This window comes from Mustela nivalis (genome assembly GCF_964662115.1).
Source record: "Mustela nivalis genome assembly, chromosome: 18".
NCBI lineage: Eukaryota > Metazoa > Chordata > Mammalia > Carnivora > Mustelidae > Mustela > Mustela nivalis.
The window spans coordinates 17076623-17096844 of NC_139037.1; the positions used below are offsets into that span (position 1 = coordinate 17076623).

General features: G+C 51.2%; 1 protein-coding gene across 7 annotated transcripts in view; it reads left to right on the top strand.

The window, feature by feature from the left end:
• SMPD3 (sphingomyelin phosphodiesterase 3) overlaps nucleotides 1-20222 on the top strand; it is an 81277-nt gene that overhangs the window by 32093 nt on the left and 28962 nt on the right. The window contains exon 1 of one of the 7 annotated variants that reach the window (XM_082711708.1): nucleotides 10783-11043. The exons of 3 other annotated variants lie outside the window; for them this stretch is intronic. The gene's annotated coding sequence lies outside the window, so the exon portion shown is untranslated. Of the gene's footprint in view, nucleotides 1-10782; nucleotides 11044-19163; nucleotides 19260-20222 lie in introns of those variants that run through there. 3 more of the 7 variants (XM_082711709.1, XM_082711712.1, XM_082711710.1) reach the window with 3 other exon arrangements.

Below are 20222 nucleotides of genomic sequence, written 5' to 3' on the forward strand. Positions count from 1 at the left end.
AAGGACCTCACCACTCATGGTCTATGCTCAAGGAGAGGGGCGCTTTGTCCTGGATTCAGGGGCAGGAGCAGGGCTGGGTCCCCATCTGCGGCCCCGAGAGCAGTCAAAAGTATGGAAGCCTGTGCAGGAACACTGGGCCCCAAGCTGGGCTAACCAGACAGAGAGCATCACCAGCTCCCCAGAGGGCTTTGCCTGCGCTCAAGCCCAATAGGCCACCTATTGCCAGATAGCAGGTGGTCCCCACAGGCATTCTGCCCGAACTAGACGGTGGTGAGAAAAGCATTCAAAGGGACGCCTGGGTGGCTCAGCCCGTTAAGTGGCTGCCTTCATCTCAGGTCATGATCCTAGGGTCCTGGGATCAAGTCCCACATTAGGCTCCCTGCTCAGAGGGGAGCTTGCTAATTCTTCTGCCTGCTGCCTCCTTCTCCATCTGCCTGCCACTCTCTCTGATTTAAAAAAATAAATAAAAAGGCACCTGGGTGGCTCAGTCATGAAGTGTCTGCCTTCGGTTCAAGTCATGATCCCAGCGTCCTGGGTTGGAGCCCTGAATGAGGCTCCCTGCTCAGTGGGAAGCCTGCTTCTCCCTCTCCCACTCCTCCTGCTTGCGTTCCCTCTCTCTCTGTGTCTTTGTCAAATAAATTTTTAAATATCTAATAAATAAATAAATAACTTAAAAAGAAAAACATTCACAGCATGAGCTGGGACAAATCGCTTCAGCCTTCTAAGTCTACTTTCTTTTCCATAAAATGGTAAAAATCATAGTTACTTGTAGGATTGTAGGATTGTTAGGAAGTTAACAAAGTTAAGCCTGCAAGTACACAGTAGATGCTCAATAAATGTGGCCGCCCTGCCTTCTCAAGCAATGGAGATGGAACGTGATTTCACAGTGTCTTCATAACTTGGGGATCCTCTTCACAAAAATAGGAGAATCAGGGATGCCTGGGTGGCTCAGTTGGTTAAGCAGCTGCCTTCGGCTCAGGTCATGATCCCGGCGTCCTGGGATCGAGTCCCACATCGGGCTCCTTGCTCCGCAGGGAGCCTGCTTCTCCCTCTGACTCTGCCTGCCTCTCTGTCTGCCTGTGCTCGCTCTCGCTCGCTGTCTCTCTGACAAATAAATAAAATAAAAAATCTTAAAAAAAAAAAAAAAAAAAAAAAATAGGAGAATCACAGACTATCAGCCGTGAGTGGGAACTGGGAGCCCCTCCAGGCTGATCCTCACGGTGATGTCTCACACGGTTGAGATTTTCTGAGACACTTACGTTGTACCTTTTCTCTTGATTTTGATTTTTGTGCTTCAGTTGAAACTAGGTAACAGTGTTTATCAGAACTGTGTGTCAAATAAAAGCAGGCTGGCTCTGAGGGAGGGCTTCAGGGTGTCTCCTTACAAAGCAGAACTCGCCGGTTATCGGAGGCGCTGTGGCGGCTGTTTTGACTGGGCAGAAATGTTTTCTGTTTACTTCTGGATTCACAGCTATGTTTTGGGAGGTAGATGTAGCTGGAAATCTGTTGAATTTCTTCATCTTGACCATATATATATATATATATATATATATATATACATATATATATATATATATATATATGGTGTTAAGTGGTTTGATCTCTTGTGGGACAAGGGGGCTGTCATGCTAGCTGTGGGCTCCCCTCTCTCACCCCTGCTCCGGCTCTCTGTGTGGCCGCCCATCTTGGCACCAGGCATTGGGCCAGCAGGTGCTCATGGTTCTTAGCAGGCTGCTGGGAGGTAACCCGACAGTCAGTAAAATCTGCCACGTCCTCACCGTCCACTAATTGCTCATAATCTGTACTTTGTGTCCTCCCTTCCTATGCTTTCCCAGGAAGGCGTGCAGCTCTCCCCAGAGTCTCGCTTTGGGGCACAGCTCTGCCCAGTGGCAACTGCCTCTGCCTCCTGAGCCTCCACGCACTGCATTTCCCCAGCATCCTCCTACCTCCTTTCTGCCGCCTTGTCTCCTTGCTGGCTCTAGGGGCCAGCCCTCCCCCAAGCCTATCTTTGGCTTCTCTTCTCAGCAAATGCCCCTTGGCTGCTCACAAACTTCTTGTGCCCTTACCCACCTTCTGCTTCTGTGGCTCCCCCTGATCCAGGCCCCTGTTCCCAGCTGCCTGTCACCTTCTCAAACTCATCATGTCCCCCAAAGTCCCTCATTTCCATGCAAGGCACCCTGGCCCCACAGCCACCCATCTCCAAACCTGAATTTCCATTCCCTGCCCCCAGCTCCCACCCTCAGCACTTCCTGATGGCTGCCCCACAGCCTGGGATCCCCGGGGCTCACAGCCACTTCCCCTGGGAGGGCGATAGAAATTCCATTTCATGGGGGCGCCTGGGTGGCTCCGTAGGTTAAGCGGCTGCCTTCGGCTCAGGTCATGATCTCAGGGTCCTGGGATCGAGCCCCACATTGGGCTCCCTACTCAGCAGAGAGCCTGCTTCTCCCTCTCCCTCTGCCTGCTGCTCTGCCTACTTGTGCTCTCTCTCTAATAAATAAATAAAACCTCAAAAAAAAAAAAAAAGAAATTCCATTTCACAGAGTCAAAAACCGTGATAAAGCATGGGGCTTGCTTTAGTGGCCCAGTTTTCGGAAGATGTGGCATGTGTTTGCTATGTGTTCCTCCATTGCTGGCCACGGGCCCCATTTTCTTTACTCATTACACATCGTCATTTCCACCTGCCTAACCTCAGTTCTGGGGGCAGCCCAGCCTCGGTGCAGCCCCCATCCCTTCCCTACTCCCCATTCCCCCCATTTCCACCCCTTATTCCTCACCCTTCTTCTCATGCCTGCTGGCGAGTGAGGAGGGACCCCAAGCAGAAAATCAAGACAAGTGTTGGTCTGGGCCCCACAAACCCAGGTTTCCAGCCTGAGCTATAGTGGTCAGTTTGGCAGGGGATGGTGGAGGGTGTCAGTCCCAGCTCGGAGGCCCTGTCTGTCCAGGCAGTGTGATCCCCATAACTGGAGCTCCCCACTCCAGCCCTGCAGCAGGGCCTGAATACCAGGCACCCAAAGACTTTGTACCTGGCCCTGATCACTGGACTGAGTTGGTGCTGGCAGGAAGACAGTCCTGGGCCCGGGAACAGGGGGACCAGACTGACCTTCCCTGTGGGTCTGACCACCCGAGGAGCCACACGCAGGCCCACTCTGTCTGGATGCTGCCCTCCTCCATGGCCACAGGGGCCTTCTGGCCTCTAAGTGGTCCAGCCACATGGCCCAGTCCTGCTGGCTTCTCAAACATCACACCTCTGGGCCCAACAGCAGCCCCCTCCCATTCCGGCAAAGGGGCAGTCAGGGATGACAGCTGATGTCCCACTGTGCAGAGTGGGTTGGCCTTTGCTGCAGAGCCCCAAGCGGCTCCTGACAGGACATTTCGGGAGCTGCGCCCCTGCCCTCAGCGGTCTTCCCTCTGCCTCGATTCTGCAGAGACAACAGGGCCAGGCCCATCATGCTGCTGCACCCCTGTGGCTCTATGTTACCTACCCTGCTTGTCACAGGACTGTTGGTGCCTTCCCCTGACTTACATTGTAAGTCCTTCTCCATGCCTGCCAAACTTCTGAATTAAAAAACAAAAAACGGGCACCTGGGTAGTGGCTCAGTCAGTTAAGCATCTGCCTTCGGCTCATGTCATGATCCCGGGGTCCTGGGATTGAGCCCCACGTTGGGCTCCCTGCTCCGTGGGGAGCCTGCTTCTTCCTCTCCCTCTGCTACTCCTCTTGCTTCTTCTTACTTGCTCTCTGTCAAATAAATAAATAAAATCTTAAAAAACAAAAAAGCAAAAAACTCCAGCAACTACTCCAGTATAGGCATAGATGGTGGTAGAGAAACCGGTAAAATGACTCTGTGGAACACTGCGGCGAGGTGAGGCTCTGTCGCAAGGAATGCTCAGGCCCTCACAGCTTTCTGTGTGTCTCAGGTGTCCAAGGCCAGGCTGACTCACATCCAGAAGCTTCTCTGCTGTTTACTCTTAACCCCTTCACTTAGAGTGCCAGATTTAGTATATAAAAATATGGGACAATCTTACCCCTGAGGCTGGGGGTAGCAGGGGTGAGGCGGGGAGGGGAATTCTCGCGTCCTTTGTGCCTGAACCTCAGAGTGGCATCTGGAGTGACAATGCCAGCCGTGTTCAGGTTGGTGGGGTGGTCCCAGACCTACCGATAACAGGGCCCACCCCCCAGCTCTCCCCGGCCCCCTCTTCCCTGAGCCCTTTGCTTTCAGCGGTTTGTAAGACCCTCACCAGCACCCCCGGGCATCTGCGTGTGCCAGGCGCTGAGCTGGAGATCTTCTGACTGCGGTCGGTTGTCGGTCCTCATGAGCTGGAGCTGGGGGGGCGAGGGGCTGCCTCTCCAGGGTCTTCACGGTGCTTGATTCCCACGTGCTCAGGGAACAGGCAGGACTCATCCAGATGCCTCACTGTGCACACGGGGTCGGGAAGGCCATGAGGCGCGCCTGATTAGGGACTGAGCTCAGCCCCCCTCTCCCATGGCTATAAAACCTATGTCAAGGACACGAGACTTGGGGGAGAGAGTTGGTGGGTCCTTCGGGGGCCAGGACAGGATAAGCAGCACAGAACCACAGCCACCACCAGCACAGGCTCTGCCCCAGACCTGGTTGACAGCACTCTGTTGCATTTTATCAGGACACCTTGATCTGGTGTGACTGACAGACTATTCAAATCCCCACTTCAGAGAGGAAGAAAAGCAAGGCCCAGAGGAGAAAGCTGCCTTCTCCGAAGCCTCCCAGGCGGGAGTCTGCTGCTGTGCCCGGAGGCGGCACCGCTGCTCAGAGCTCCGCACTTCAGATGCTCGGGCCCCAGCACAGACCCAGCGTGGGTGGGACAGGAGGGACCGAAACACCTTGCCTTTGCCACGAGCCCTGTCTTGCTTGCAGACATGCAGGAGGAATGCTCCTCCTCCTGAGGCCTTGACGTGCAGGCCAGGGCCTCAGCCCTCCCTGCACTGCGCCCTTCCCCTCTGCCTGCATCTCAGACCTCAGGAGCCTCTCAGAGACCCTGCCTGCCTGAGCCCAGACTTCATTTCTCAGGAAAGGCATTCCCTGCTGGGACCAGAATGAGCCCTCCAGGGATTTTTTCAAACAAAATGATGAAACACAAAGGATCTTTAGAGCAGCACAGGAATCGGTACTGAGTAATTGCGGATGAAAGGTGACTGCAAACCCACTGGAAAATGCAGGCCTGCAGGAATCCCACCGTAAAGCCTGCCGGGAGGAGGACCAGGAGGACCGCTGGAGACGGTCAGCATCGTTACTGCGGCCCTCCACACCCCCCTGGCCCTGTGCACCACCTACCTACTGTCGGGGGAGCCTTATGAGACCCCACAAGTCTGCCAAGGCAGAGCCCTTTGGTGAGCACCCCTTCCCAGGGGCCACAGCAGATCCTTCTAAAATGAAGTCCAGTAACACAACTGTACCAACTCCTCTGGTGCTTCATAAATGTCCCCTGCCTCTGGGCGGGTCCAATGGAAGTTCTCCACTGCAAAGGCAGAAAACAGAAAGATTCGATTGTTGTCCCTGAGAGTGGCAAAAATGCTCCCACTAGGTTGCAAAAGGTGTTTGTCATTTTACGAATATGTTTCCCATTTTTAGTTTGTGAGCTGTTACAATCTAACGCTGAGTGGCCTACTAGTAGCCGGCAGATACCCAGGGGGCTGCTGGCAATGGGTCCTTGCCCGCCCGGTGTTCTCAACCCAGGGGAGACGAAGCAACGTTCGAGCTCTTGATGTAAAAAATGTCCCAGGTGCTGTCTAGGGAGATGGGAGAAATCAAACGTAGCCTCTTCCTGAGGACAGGCCAGACATGCTAAATGCCTGCATCCTGGTCCGAAGTGATTCGTTCAGCAATGAACTGATTGAATCACAGCTTACTCCAGGTTCACCCAGACCTTAGTGAGCACGTCTGTCATTATTGCCAAGCTTTGCCTCACAAGAAAAATGTCAAAATCCATCTTTTCCCTTGTAAATATCTTAAAAATATCCCCCATTTCCCCCAAAGTTTCCTCTGTTTCTCTGGCTTTTTTATAAATTCACAAACAATCAGTCAAGAATTGACAGTTGGGGGGTGCCTAGGTGGCTCAGTGGGTTAAAGCCTCTGCCTTCTGCTCAAATCATGATCCCAGGGTCCTGGAATCAAGCCCCGCATCGGGCTCTCTGCTCAGCGGGGAGCCTGCTTCCCTTCCTCTCTCTCTGCCTGCCTCTCTGCCTACTTGTGATCTCTGTCTGTCAAGTAAATAAATAAACATCTTAAAAAAAAATGATTAACAGTCAGTCCATTTCAGTAGTCGAACCTATGTCATTGATTATGTTGCCCTTCTCACCTTGGACTCCAGGAAGCTCAGAGCTAAATGCAGACCTTGGTCACAGAAGCAAGGTTAGCCACTACAGTTAGAAAACTTGTATTCTCTTTTCTGACTGGGTTCTGATTTTCCATTTCAATTTTAAAAACCCCACTGCCGTATCTTTTGTGATATACCTCTACGAATCCTTTTTTGATAAGAGGAAAGAATAAATGAAGTCAATTTTTAAAAAGGAATACTCTCAAAGTATTCCTGCAGGAGAGGTTATTGATCATTTAAATTATCCTTTCCCAAGGAGGAGAGCCTTAATTTGCACCTATAAGCAAGGTTCTCCACACTTCCATGATGCTCAGACATGAATTTGGTAAATTGATGGGGGCAGTTCTCATCGCCTATGGTCTATTTTCCCTTAAATGCCCTTAGCAACCTATGTGCAAATCAATGTATCTTGCCAAGATACGTTTAGGTTAAGCAATAATTACCATATGCCTGGACCGGCGCCTCAAACCTTTCCCCTCAAACAGGATATGTGTCCCTTTTGATCTCCTGTCCGAGCTTCTGCCCCAGGTCAGGGGGTCCCCCACACTCCAATTTTGCTGCGATGTCATTTGAAGACCACATTCATGAGCAAACAGCCTGGAACGCCCATCTGATTTTAGAAGATTCCCTCAGGCGGGCTTTAAACCCTCAGTCTCCTCCACCCCACCTCCCTGCCCCAACGTGCTGCTGCGAGAGACTTTCACTCCCACCAGCTGATTGTGTTCAGCAAATGTTTGTAAATTTCAGTGGCCGCGTCTCCTCTACGCTAGGGTGAGCTTGCACCCCCCTCCGAAATTGTGTTTTCTGAGTCTTTTGTGTCTCCTAATGGTGCCTGGAACATTTTGCACATGATAAGGAACTCAAATAAAATGAACAATAAGCGTCCCCAACCAGCTAGAGCTTTTTATGAGGCTCTCAATGAAAACACTGAACCGCATCGACGTCTGATCAAGGCAAACATCTGGAGATGCCAGTGGCAGATGCCCAATTATGCTGAGGCTGATGAATGGGCACGGAGTTATTTGGGGCTCGGCAGCCTCACTCAGCTGGGCCTGCTGCTGCTTAGGCGACAGGCTTCCCCTCCCTGCGCACCACACCAGTCTGGAGGGGGCTGGGAGTGCTTTGTGCAGCCATCGGCGGCAGCACGCAGCTCCCCCACCACCTCGGGTTTGTTGCCCTGTCCCCAAGAAAGATGAGGGCCAGGCTAAATGCACTTTCTCATTCACTTTTCCATTTCACAGAAAATATCTTATTTTCTATACGAAAGTATTCATTATACCATCGTTACCATCAAATAGCTTTAAGTGATAACTAGATGTTTAGGAGGTCGACATGTGTATGTTAAGCAGCTCTGAGATTTATTATCCAATTTAGGTAAACGGCAAATAGTGCTATCATAATAGCCCCCTTTTCTTCTGGTTTCCACCTCATTGTCTCTGGATATAGAATAAGAAATGAATCATCAAACAAGCACCATGGGAAGAATGACAGGATAGCTAAGAGCATAGGCTCTCGTGACACAACCTTGGGGCTGCAGATCCCAGCCTTGCCACTAGCAGACTGAGGGCAAAAAGCTGTGACCTCTGAGGACTTCTCAGACTATGACTGGGTTGAGGATTGAGTGACATAAGCCTTGTGACACTGCCCCAAGCCGCTGTACCCCAAGCTGCCATTTCATCTGAATGTAGCTGGGTTCATGATGGGAACAGACCATACAACCTCCCAGACAGAATGATCCTGTGCATCTCCTTTAATGAAGACTGGCCAGGCAGCCCGTGCCAGCCAGGCCCACAGGACAGAAGACGCAGGGCAGCTGTGAGTCCTGAGGCTATATCCCTAAGTCCCCATCAAAGCATCTATCTGTCTCAGGGAAAGAAACCCTGCTATCTGCACCCAAAAGCTAGAGATTAAACAAATGATAAATCCCCAAAGTTAAAAATCAAATCAGCAGAAGAGGAAAATCCCATTTTCTGAAAGTTACCAAATATTGGCTAAAAGCCAGGTTCTACCCCAGCGTGGCCCTGGGCCCAGCAAGTCTGCACAGGTGTGACTGGAAACTCACAGCTTCCCCGCTTCCAGTGTTGCCAAGAACAGGGTCTCCCATAAGGCTCCGGGTCACAAGAGTGGTCCCATCAAGTATCAGTGCCTTTTTGTTTCCAGTTTGGGTGGACAGCTTTCTTTTCTACCTTATCTTCTTGGAAACATTGTTTCTTGCTGCCATGATACCCCCAGATTCTGTACTGGGCTGAGCTGTGAACACACCAGCTCCCAGGACCTCGGGCCTCAGTGGCAGGTGGGCCAGGGACATAGGGGGCTCCCCTCCTCCTCCTCCTCGAGGGACCCCCAACTCGACCCTGCAGTCCTGTTATCAAAAGTCCTTTGCCAGACCCTCCTCATGCACCACTGCCTGCACACCTGTCCTTGTATTTCCCAAGGAGGAAATACAAGGTCAGGAGGATTCCAACAGAAAACAGAGAAGCCCGGTGAGGGCTTGGAGCACTGCCAGCCATCCCCATCAGGCTGCAGACCCACCAGCCAGGACTGGTGCTCCCTACAAAATCAAGGGCATGGGCTTTCCAAAAGCTCTGCTCCTCAAAGGCCATGGCCCCTCTGACTCCCCATGCAACTCTTCCAGTCTAAGGACAGAAGTCTCCTCTCCTCCCTTACAGGAAGAGCCAGGGGAATGTTCTTCATGGCGGGATGCCCAGTCCCGGCTTTGAAATGTGCTGGGGTGAATGATCGCACAAGTGATCAGACATCAGCAAATCCATTCTAATTCACTCCATTTAAAAATCTTGTTTTCCATACAGGATTAGGTTAGAAAAGAACTTAATCACCCCAAATCCACTTTCAAAATGGTTACAGATCCTAAGATCAAGCGTAATGATCAGAGGAAAAGACTGGACCCCTGGTGTTGAGAACTCATGTTTGGTACTTAACTGATCAAACCAGCCTTTCTGACCCCAAGAAGGAGCCTTCCTCCAGGCTGGGGTTGCTGTCTTCGGTGTTCTCAAGCACAAATGAAGACAGAGGTAGAGGTGAGGTCAGGACACTTCTCTTGCTGCAGTGGATTTGCAGTGGTGTCTATCGTGAGCCACGTGCCATTCTGGGTGTTGCAGATCCACTAGTGAACAAAACAGACCTGAGCACTGCCTTCAAGGAGCTTTACCTGCTAGTGGAGGAAGAAAGACAACATGGAAATGCATCATGGGTTGGGTGGTGATACTTTGGAAAAAAACGTGGAGCAGGATAGGGCCATAGAGGGTGATGGAAGGGGACATTAGTTCACACGGGGTGGCACAGGCTCTTCCAAGGGGGTGGCATCTGAGCAGGGACCTGAAGTCAGGGAAGAAGGGGGACATCTGCAGGCAGGGTATGACAGTGGGAGCCCTGACCTGGGGCCAGAGGTAAGCAGGCACTGTGTGTGCAGTGCCCAGACCCAGCATCCACACATCTACTCCCCAGCCCATCGGCATCTCGGGAACCAGCCTCCGCATGAGCAAGTCAGCAGAGCGCATCTCTGCCCAAGGAGCCTTTCTCGCCCTTCTCAGCAGCTTCTTGGAAGCCTCCTAACTCAGCACTCACTGGCTTCCCGGGAGAATGATGTTCCAAATTAGGCTTGCATTCCCGACTGAGACACCAGCATCCCATCAGGAAAGGCTCTAACTAGCAGCCATTGCCTTAAACCCTCCATCGTGGCACCAATCTTCTGCCACGAGCAGGAACCCCTCCACTGACCTCACGAGGGCCCTGCTCTGCGGGGCTGCTACAGCTGGTGCCAAGCCAAAAAGCCCAACTAGGTCAGGATTCTGACCTAAAGCTTATCCGCAGATTATGACCTGTGTACGAGCCAGAGTCAATCCTGAGCTCAGGCCTAGCATCTGGATTCAGCCCCCTTCCTGGAACTGGTATGTCTCATACCGTCTCCATTTTCCAGAAGAGAGAAATGAGGTCTACCTGAAGAGGTGGGGTGCCTTATCCCTCAGGGTTCCATCAGGGAGGCAGAATCATTGTAAGTGTGATGGAATAAGGAACTTATTATAAGAGTTCTTAACGGTTGTGAGATGAGCTGGGGGACCAAGAGCCTAAGAGGAGATGTGGGGGCTCAGAGGAAGGTCACTAGCCAGCCCCAGTGTGGGTGAAGGGGTTTGGAGGATTCCACAGAGGTCTGGAAGGCAGGCCCATATAGCTAAGGGAGGCTGGGGGAGCAGTCAGTGGAACATCGTTGGCTCTTAGTGACCATTGCCTCTGTAAGTTTGCGGAGAAGGGTCTGGTGTGGGCCCAGAATTGCTGTCAGTCAATTTGGCCGGCATTTGGGAAGGAGGCGGAGACGGAACATTCCATCGAATGCAAAAGTAACAGATGCCATCACAATCACCCAGAAATCTGACTATTATTTTAGCCTATGTAACTCCCAAACCACCAGTCAGAAGAGAGATTCTATCTTACTCAGAGCTGGCCAGAAAGAAGCTGGCCATGTACTCAAGCTCTGTAGCTGAGCATTTTCCAATTCTCAGGCACAGAATGGGTAGGAATGGCCAGCCCTGCCCACTGGCTCATCACCCAGGCTCAGTTTTGGACAGGAAGGTGTTCTAGGTGTCTAGGCACTTTTGTCAGAACTTGAAGGATGAAGTGTGGCCAGGTGAGGCTGAGGTGTGCACATCTGGAAGATGCCCTCGTGTGTGTCTAGAACATGTGAGTGTATGTACCTAATAATGGACAATGCTGGAAAAATTTGTCTCTCCCACTTAATCTTTTTAAAACTATCAGCAAATGGGTTCCTCTTGTCTGAGTCTAATCCAACCACTACTGTTGTCTTACTCACTGGACCTGCTTCTGTACTTGATAAATGTTACTTTAGAGCCACCATATTGAATTAGGCGCTGATTATATCTGATTTACCCTGTAACAGGGTTATGTCCATTTCCTAGCATGTAGCAGAAGGGCCTGATGGTCACCAAGCTGATCCAATAATTACCTCTTAAAATTGTAGTCCAAATGGGTCATGTCAACAAGTTCCCCCAACTAAGGGGGCACCCCAGCCGAGCGGGGCAGGATCTGACAAGCAGCACCACAGCAGAGCTCACGACACCCTCCCCCAAGGCCACATCGCATGTATCTGAGGGTGCCTCTTACAGAGGCCACTTGCCAAGGGCCGGAAGTGGGACCAGGAGTTCTGTGGCAGGACGGACTGAGAAGAGCTGTGGTTTCAGAGTCAGATGGAGCTGGAGCTGGGTTCAAATGCTACCCCCTCCACGGTGATCTTAGGGAGCAAGGTTCACTGCTCTGAGCCTTGGGCACCTCATCTGTAAAATGGTCACAACAGTAGCTACTCGGCTAAGCTGTAGCATGGGGAAGGTGATGGCGTCAGGAGCCTGGCCTCAGCCCCACAGAGTCAGGAGCTCTGGAGTATCATGGGCACTGCTGACATATCCCATTTGTAATGAGGTGCTTTTCTCTAGACAAGGTTCTTACAGAAACCATGTCAATGCCTGGCTGCCAGCCAAGTCCTCAGCCCGTGGGGACAGGCGATGAAAAGCTAGTAGTACAGGCAAGAAGCAGCTGACCAGGCACCAAGTCCTCCAGGAAAATAGGGATCACCTCCCGTACCCACATCGTAGTCAGGTGCCTCTGGGGGAGCCTGGGCCTGCTAGGTCCTTCTGTGTGGGTGTCCCCAGGATGGGACGGGTGGCACCTGGTTATTCCGGACCCCTCGGACTAGAAGTGATCCCCTCCAGTCCTACTTGTCTCCATCCCAGGTAACAGACATGTCAGGGACAGGGTGACCAGAGGTGCAGTGGGGTCTCAGGCCAGAGGGTGGTGGGAGTAGGATGGCAGCCCCTCCTGCCTAAGCCTGCACCCCAACCCTGAAGCCTAAGTAGGAGCGGCAGAGGCCCAAAGTCCCTGTCTGGGGAAAGCAAGGCCTCCCCCTGCAGCCCAGCCAGGCCTGGGTTTGAATCCTGAAGTGACCCCCCACACACACACCCATAGGGGCAGTTTTCTTCCTTCAGTGTTTGAAAGAGAATCCCAGCACCTCGAGGTGCAGGGAGAGGCTCTGTGGCCTGAGGAGGCCTGGAGAGTCTGCTCGCTACAGCCACCCTGTTTAAAAACAAGTGAATCAACAGAGGGACTGTTCATCAATATTTTAAAAAAGAACTGTAATTAGAGGTTGGTGAACCCCCCCACAGCTCCTGGCCACGATGTCAAAGGCTTCCTTGACCTGGAACTGGGAACAGAATGAAAAGCAACCGCAGACACGGTCGGCCCTGGCGTGTTCTGCCACAAATCCCACAGGCCAGGCGCTCCCCACTGAGGCTCATAAAAGATTCTGTGGCTAGTAGAAGTCGCATTTCACATGCGTCCACATTCTTTCATTCCTGGGTGGTTTTTCTTTCTAAACTTGGGAATAGGGGCACTCTATTTTAAGAATATTAATTACCGTCCAACTTTCATATACTAATGTGAACACCACCACCAACCAAAAACCCAACTCTGAACTGAGGAGAGGAAACAAAAGTAATTTATGGGATAATTTCGTGTCCACATCCCTCAAGGTTGCCTGAGAACATTTATCTAATGCATTTATTTCTGGTCAAGAGAAGTGAATGGCTGGCTTTTTGGTGGTTTCTGAAGAACGAAGGGAGGGCTGGCCACCTCAGCCTCGGAGGTGCCGGCTCGGGCCACCTCAGGCCAGGAGTCCTGCTCAGGGCTCAAAGAGGTAGTGTCAGGAAGTTAAAAATAGAGTGAGGGACCCGGCACAAGCTTTGACACATGGTTTTCTCATCCACGGACTGCCACATAGGGCCCTCCTTTTCCAGCTATTCTAAGTGAAAAAGAAAAAAAGTAAGATTATCTGAGAACTAAATTAAAAAAAAAAGTGCTATATTTTAGCTACCTTTTCTGCATTCTTCCGCCTTCTCCCAAGTGTTCATTTTGGCTCCTCTTTCCTCACTGAGCCAAAAATGGGATGAGTCCCGTGGTTCTGTCCTTGACCCCCTTTTGTCCTCCATCTGCCCTCATCCACAGCTGGGGCTTCGGCGCGGCGCCCACGTGGCCAAAGCTCAGGCACGTGCCAAGCAACTGCCTGCCTCTTGGATGATCCCCGTCCTCCTATAAGGCCCCCAACTTCCCAGAACCAGATCTGACATCTCCCTCTGGAGGGGCACATTTGGGGCATATTCCTCCCCACCCCCAGCCCCAGTTGTCATTCCCCATAATCTTGTCTGTAGGCTGGTAGCCAGGACTGTCTGACACGTGACCCTGGTCCCAGCCTCTTCAGAGGTAGGAAGGGAAGCGATGGGCGCTCCCTATGGGATTCCCTAATAGTAAGCATGAAGGGAGACTGGGAAGGCTTCCCTTAGGCCTGACGGGGAGGAGCAGCTGGCCCGGCAAGCCAGGCAAGGGGGTTTCAGGGGGAGGGGACAGTGCGAGGAAAGGCCAGCTTTGAAAGAGACCAGGAACTGTAGACGGAGCAAGGAGAGCTCTGGAGGCGCGAGCAGCGAGGAGGGACGCCGGAGAGGATGGCGGACTCAGGGCACGGGTTTTATCCTGGGGGTGTTTTCAGCTGGGAGGGTGCTTGGGTTTACGTGTAGAAAGAGGACCCTGGTTTCTGTGTGGAGAATGAATGGTGGAGGAAAGTCTGAAGGACACAGTGAGAGATGAGGGGGCTGACCGGACACCCGGTGACCCCCAACAATAGCTCTGCCTGGCTCCTGCTGGCTTATCGCTTCCCAGCACCCCCAGCTCTCTGCCCAGACAGACATCCAAGGGAACAGCCCCCACACTGATTCACACTCGGGTGTTAAGAACAAATAGTGGCACCATCCACCTCAGATCCCTCTGGGACACAGGAGGGTGGCAGCAGAGGGGAGGGCGGTGGCTGCCAGCCTTCCCAGACCTCTGGGGGGATTCCTCCCCTGCCTGTGGGTCCTTCTGAGCATTAGGGAGCCCTGTGGGGTCAAAACTCAAGCCAGGAGGGGGCCATGGATGAGTCTTACTTCAAGCCTAGGCTCTGCCACTCTAGCTACGTATTCCCAAATCTCCCTTTCTACACGGCAGTCTAACTGATGCACTAGCTCAAACGACCAGGAAGTTTTCTCAGAGCTCCTGCTGTACCACTTGGTATAGACAGAGGGAACTGAACGTTTTGGTGACCGTCATTCTGGCCTGGTTAGAAGCCACTATATAATCCAATCGGGGCTCCCTGAGTGCCTTTCAGGGAATGGATTCTGTGCTCAGTGCTCAGGGGCCTCTCGGCTACAGTCTGATACTCGGTGGGTGTGAGATTGAAGTTCGGGAGCTGGCAGCTGCAGAGTTGAGCCACAGAGGATGGGTGCCAGGTGGACCAACGGGGGGTGTCCCGGACACTGGGGACAGCATGTACAAAGGCACGCAGGCGTGAAAGAGTATGCAGTGTTCCAGGAAAGATAAAAGCCAGAGCCGGGGCCATCAGAACCAACCAGTGGGAGGGAAGGAGAGGCAGAAATGAGGCAGAGGAAGGCTGCGCCCCATCACCAAAGGCCCCCAGACCAGGCTGGGTAGAGGGATTTGTTCTTTGTACAGAGGGAGATCTGGAGGTGCTGAACAGAGGAAGGGGCAGCATGAACTCAGAGTGGCTTGGGCTGGCAACCTGGGCTGGGACTTGAGCATGGTAGATGGCCCACAGCAGGCAAAAACTGAGGAGGCCCAAGAAGGGAGAGAAGAGAAGGAGCAGGGACCGGAAATGGACTGCAGAGCTGGAAGTGACCGGCCTTGACTCTGGATGGGACGAGTTGAGGGCGGAGGGAAGGGCCAAGAACAGAGCCTCTGCTCACTGGCCGACTGATGGGGGCTGCGCCCATTGAGGCTTCTGGGGGACTTAACTCCACCCTCTGGCTTCCCTCCACTGCTTTCAGTCCCCCTCTATCTTTCTCTCTTCTTTAACTGCCACCAATAGAAAACCAAATACTTTTTAAAGATTTTATATCCTTGGTTTTCATTTTTTAAAAATGAGTAAGTGCAATGTTTCCTATTGCTTTCTCAAATAGAAAAGCAAAGTTACCTGTACGTGGTCTCTCATGTGTATGAATGTCTAAATTCTAATTTTTCCCGTGGTATATTAAAAAAGAGAGAGAGAGAGAGCCATTTCAGGCATCAGGATGAGATTTGGCAACACCCCTTTGGTGCCCAGCTGTGCCTCATGCCCTCAACCCCCACAACCCCTGCCCCCTGAGAGAGCCTCCGGCTGGGCAGCACATCCCAGGCTCCTCATCTGAGGAGGGCTCCTGGAAGACCCAAACATGGTAGCCCTTCCCCTGTGGGGTCTGCGGATCGTCTCTCCAAGCCAGGGGCACAACCCCAGGACGATGACATTTTGATAAAGTTTTAAAAAACGATTTCACTTTGCAAGACAAATAGCTAATAAAATAGATTCTTTTTTGGTAACCGCCCATACACCAATCAATCTGTCACTCGGCAAATTGTTTCCTGAGAGGTGTGAAATGAGGCCACTCTGGAGTTCTGTGGGAACAGAGAGACCCCGAGAAGCTTTCCATTCCCAGATTACACTTGCTACCCCAAAACAGGGAAGCTCTCTGATTCAGATCTCAGGAAATACACAGCTGATTAGTTGCTCAATCAATACCAACTTTTTGAAAGACTGAACAGGAGGAGTCTGTCCCACCCTTTACATGCAGCCCGCCCACACCATCAGGTGTGCCTCTTGCCTCTGTCTCTTTCCAATTCCATCCCTATTGGGAAAAAAATTTTAAGTGTTCCCCACCTAGGGGGCTTGCAGAGTGGTTCACACCAAAGGCACCTCTTCTGCGCAACAGACTTTCAAGTAACAAATTGAAACAAAGGGTCATGTCAACACCACCAGCAGAAATAAAAAGGAGAAGCCTTAGTCATAAGACACAACCCCTCTGTGCCTACTGAGGCCACTAACAGAATACAGAGACCCTCACCCCCTGCACACTCTCTTGATAGCTCTGCATGGCTGCTACTTGCTTTTCCTACCTTTATTCTCCCTTAACTCTAATTCCCTCACTGCTTTAAAAAAATCTATTATATTGTACGTAGAACACAGTTTAAGTCTTTTTTGGAACAAGATGGAATAAATCTGAGTTAACCAGAACCTCCCTCAAACCAGTTCTAGCTGCAGAGTTCTGCTGTACCAAACCTACAGCAGCAGCGGGCTCCGACAAGCGCTAAATACAGAACAGCGGTTGCACACAGTGGGCCCTCAATTATGTGTCAGTTCATTCGTCTTTAAATGATGGAATTTGAAATGCCCGAGGAACAAATAAGATGAACAGGGTAATAACGACAGTGAGAGAAATGTGACAAAAAACAATAATAACAAGAACAGATCAGAACTCCCTGACCCAGCCCCCTCCCCCCAAAAAGCTGTAATTCCATGGTGGAAACGATAGAATAACTGAAACGTGTCTGAAAGTAGACGTTGAGATGACTGAAACAACAGAGCAAAGAAAGCAGGGATGTTGAGGCTAAAGTAAGACATCAAACCAGAAATGCAAACAAAGAAGACAATCAGAGAGGTACAAACAACCCACTTGGAAATGAGAGATGGTGTCACAGCCCTACAGCTGGTGAGAGAAAGAGAAACAGGGCGAGGCACGCGATGAGGGAAACAGTCAGATAAGAAACAATACAAGAAAAGTTCCGAGGGAGATGAAAAAAACAGCTCTGCCTAGAAATGTGCCTTTCAAGTTTAACTCCAAGAGAAAGAAATCAGCATTTGCTAGTTACAGTATGGAATGATCTGGCAAGCTGAAGGGAGATACGTTCTTTTGAACTTGGATAAGAATGACAAGAGGACTGACATTCTGAAGACAAGATGAATCTCGGATAGAAATGTGGCATTCGAACCACATAGGAGTGTCCTAATCCCATGGCAATTATGCTCCTAAGACTTGCTATGTGTAAGTAGAAGAAAACAGACTCATTAAAAAGTAGGGGGTAGGGGAGGCGGAATTTGTGCACAATTATACTTAAAAAGAAAGAGGGAATTTCTGGCTTTTTACAAAAATATGAAAGACAAAATCTGATATAACAAGACACTGGGATTAAAACGGACCAGTTGAAAAAGAAAGAGGAAGTGATTTGATGAAATTCAGCCACTCCTGAGATTTAACGTACGCTAATAATTCCCAAATCCTGCTCTAGCCAAGACTTCTCTGAGGAGTTGTGGGTCTGAATATTCTACTGCCACCTGGACAGATCCGTGCAAATGTCCCCCAACACCACAGCCCTCCCTTGGCCGACTGCACCCCTGGCCAATGAGCGACTTCAGCCTCCATTCAGCTGTGTAAACTGGAGGTCCTCTTCCATGCTCCCCAGGCTCAATCGTATCCACTTGTGTTAGTCTGCTGGGCCTGCTAGAACCAAAGATCAGACAGGGTGGCTTAAACAACAGAAATGTATTTTCTCCCAATTCTGGAGGCTAAAAGCCCAAGATCAAGGTTGTGGCTGATCGGGTCTCTGGTGAGAGCTCTCTTCCTGACTTTGCAGTCCTCACCTGGCCTTTCCTCCATGCAGGTATAAGGCCGTGGGAGGCTCAGATGTCTTTTTTTTCTCTTTTTCTTTTTTTTAAGATGAAGTAGTTTTCTGTGTTGCATTTTGTTTTATTTATTTTTTTAAGACTTTATTTATTTATTTGACAGAGAGAGATAGCAAGAGCTGGAACACAAGCAGGTGGAGTGGGAGAGGAAGAAGCAGGGCTCCCACTGAGCAGGGAGCCCAATATAAGGGGCTTGATCCCAGTACCCTGGGATCATTACCTGAGCCAAAGGCAAATGCTTAATAACTGAGCCACCCAGTTGCCCCTCAGATTTTTTTTTTTTTTAATAAGGACACCGATCTGATCAGGTCTCACCCTTCTGACATCATTTAACCTTAATTACTTCCCTAGAGGCCCCATCTCAAAGACAGCCACACTGGGGGTTAGGGCTGTAATATATGCATTTGGTGGGGGGAAGGTCCTCTCACCAGCCACGGCTAGCAGTAAATCTGGGGTACTTCTGCACGCCACCAATAAGATCTCAACCAAATGCACAGACCAGCCTCTGAGCATGCCAGTCCAGCCATGCCTCTCCTCTTGCCTTGGTATTGGATGTTTAAGGGTAAATCCCTTCACCAGAACTCAGTCAGCACTTTTCCTCAAGGCCAGCAACTGCTTCTCACCCTCACCCCAAGGGGCTTCCAGCAACCCAACCTAGTCTCAGGTCTGCAAGATGTCTGACCCTGACACTCAGCTAGAGGGCTGTGTGACTTTACATATGTTACATCTCTGGGCTTGAACCTTAATGAAGGTACCCGGCCCCAGCATTACCATGTGGATAAATAAATCAACCTCCTAGGTGCCAGGCCCTGTGCACACATTATTTCTGGACCTGTGAAATTAGGAAGAAAGTAGAAACTGTAGAAAGGAAGTAGAAACTAAGGCTTGGAGAGATGCCGTGCTTGAGGCCACTACTTACTGTTCTAGGGAGCAGATCCATCCAGCTCCACTGCTGGTTCTCCTGACTGGGCAATGTCTCAGGGGATGTAGAGGCATTCAGGAACCTGGCCCAAACATCCAGGGACATGGGCTCACTTGGAGCTGCACGTCCACCAGAGGTCAACCCAGGTGCTGGTCTGCGGTCTTGGGGCCTGCGGGCTCCTGGTGGACAAGCAGGCAGGCGCGAGCTCAGGACCACTGCTGGATCCGTAGACACTGCCTTGCTGTGCTGGATAAACAGTCCACTTTCCATGCCCGCCCCCCAGGCCCGCCCTCCCCTACTGCCTATTTAAGCAAGGGGCCCTGACTCCACTCTGCCCAGGCATTGCCGGCTTCCGGAGCTAGGAGAGCAGCCCTGCAGTCCTCACTCACTCGGGGATGAAAGGTCCTTCTGTTTCACCATTTCCTACTGGTGCGTGTTGAATGATGATGCTGGGCTGGGTTGTAGCGGGAGCCGATATTGTTGGCCTAGGAGTGAACTGAGATGTGTAGCAGGCCTGAGGGCGGCTCTGATTGAATTTTCCCCATTTCTAATCCCTAATTTGATGTGCTCTTATTTTCAAAGAGGGAGAAGGCCTATAGTTTATGAAAGGACAGAGGGGAGCATATTTCAAAACAGGATCTGACTGAGAATATCAATGATTGGATGAGTTTTTCTTTTGAGGGGAAAAAAAAAAAAAAAGTCCTGTAATTTCAAGGTTGTAGTGATCCCACTTCCTCTCGGGAGCCCCTCCCTAAATAGTTCCTGTCATTTAATTCTATTTTGAAAAAATGTGCAGAGAATTTTTTTTTTTAGAAGAGTTTGGTGGGGGAGAGAGGTTGTGCAGCTGGAGGGGGACAGTTTACGGAAGGTCTGAGGACAAAGGGCTTCCTTGAGAAACTTCTTGTTGAGAGACGTGGACTGAGCTCCTCCCCACCCCAGGGTGGTGGGACCTGAGAGTCATGTGGGCTGGGGTGGCTCAGTAGAGGCCTGCCTCCTTCGTATCCACTTCTAGATGCTTGCCGGCCTGTGGCCTAGGGTCAGGTCAGCCCACGAAGAGGGTGAAGGACAGAGGTGCACACAAGTCATCAGCCTGTGGAGGGTAAAGAGGCAGGCATCCCAGGTACAGGGGACAGGACCTCCCCTGGAGGCCGGAAGAAAGCCCCCTCTGACCTCCTGGCTATGGGTTGGAGGTTGGACTCCCCAAACTATAGGTGGGGAGGGATGCCTCCAGGTGGTTAACTCAGGGGGAAACAAGTTAGGGTGTCCACATGGGAAAAAGGGTTCCTGGGGGAACACAGGTCCTAGGGGCCATGGCTTCCCTCTTCCCACTCTAATGTGGCAACATCAAGTACCCATGCTCCTTTGGTCGCAGCTGCCCAAGACACTGGAGTG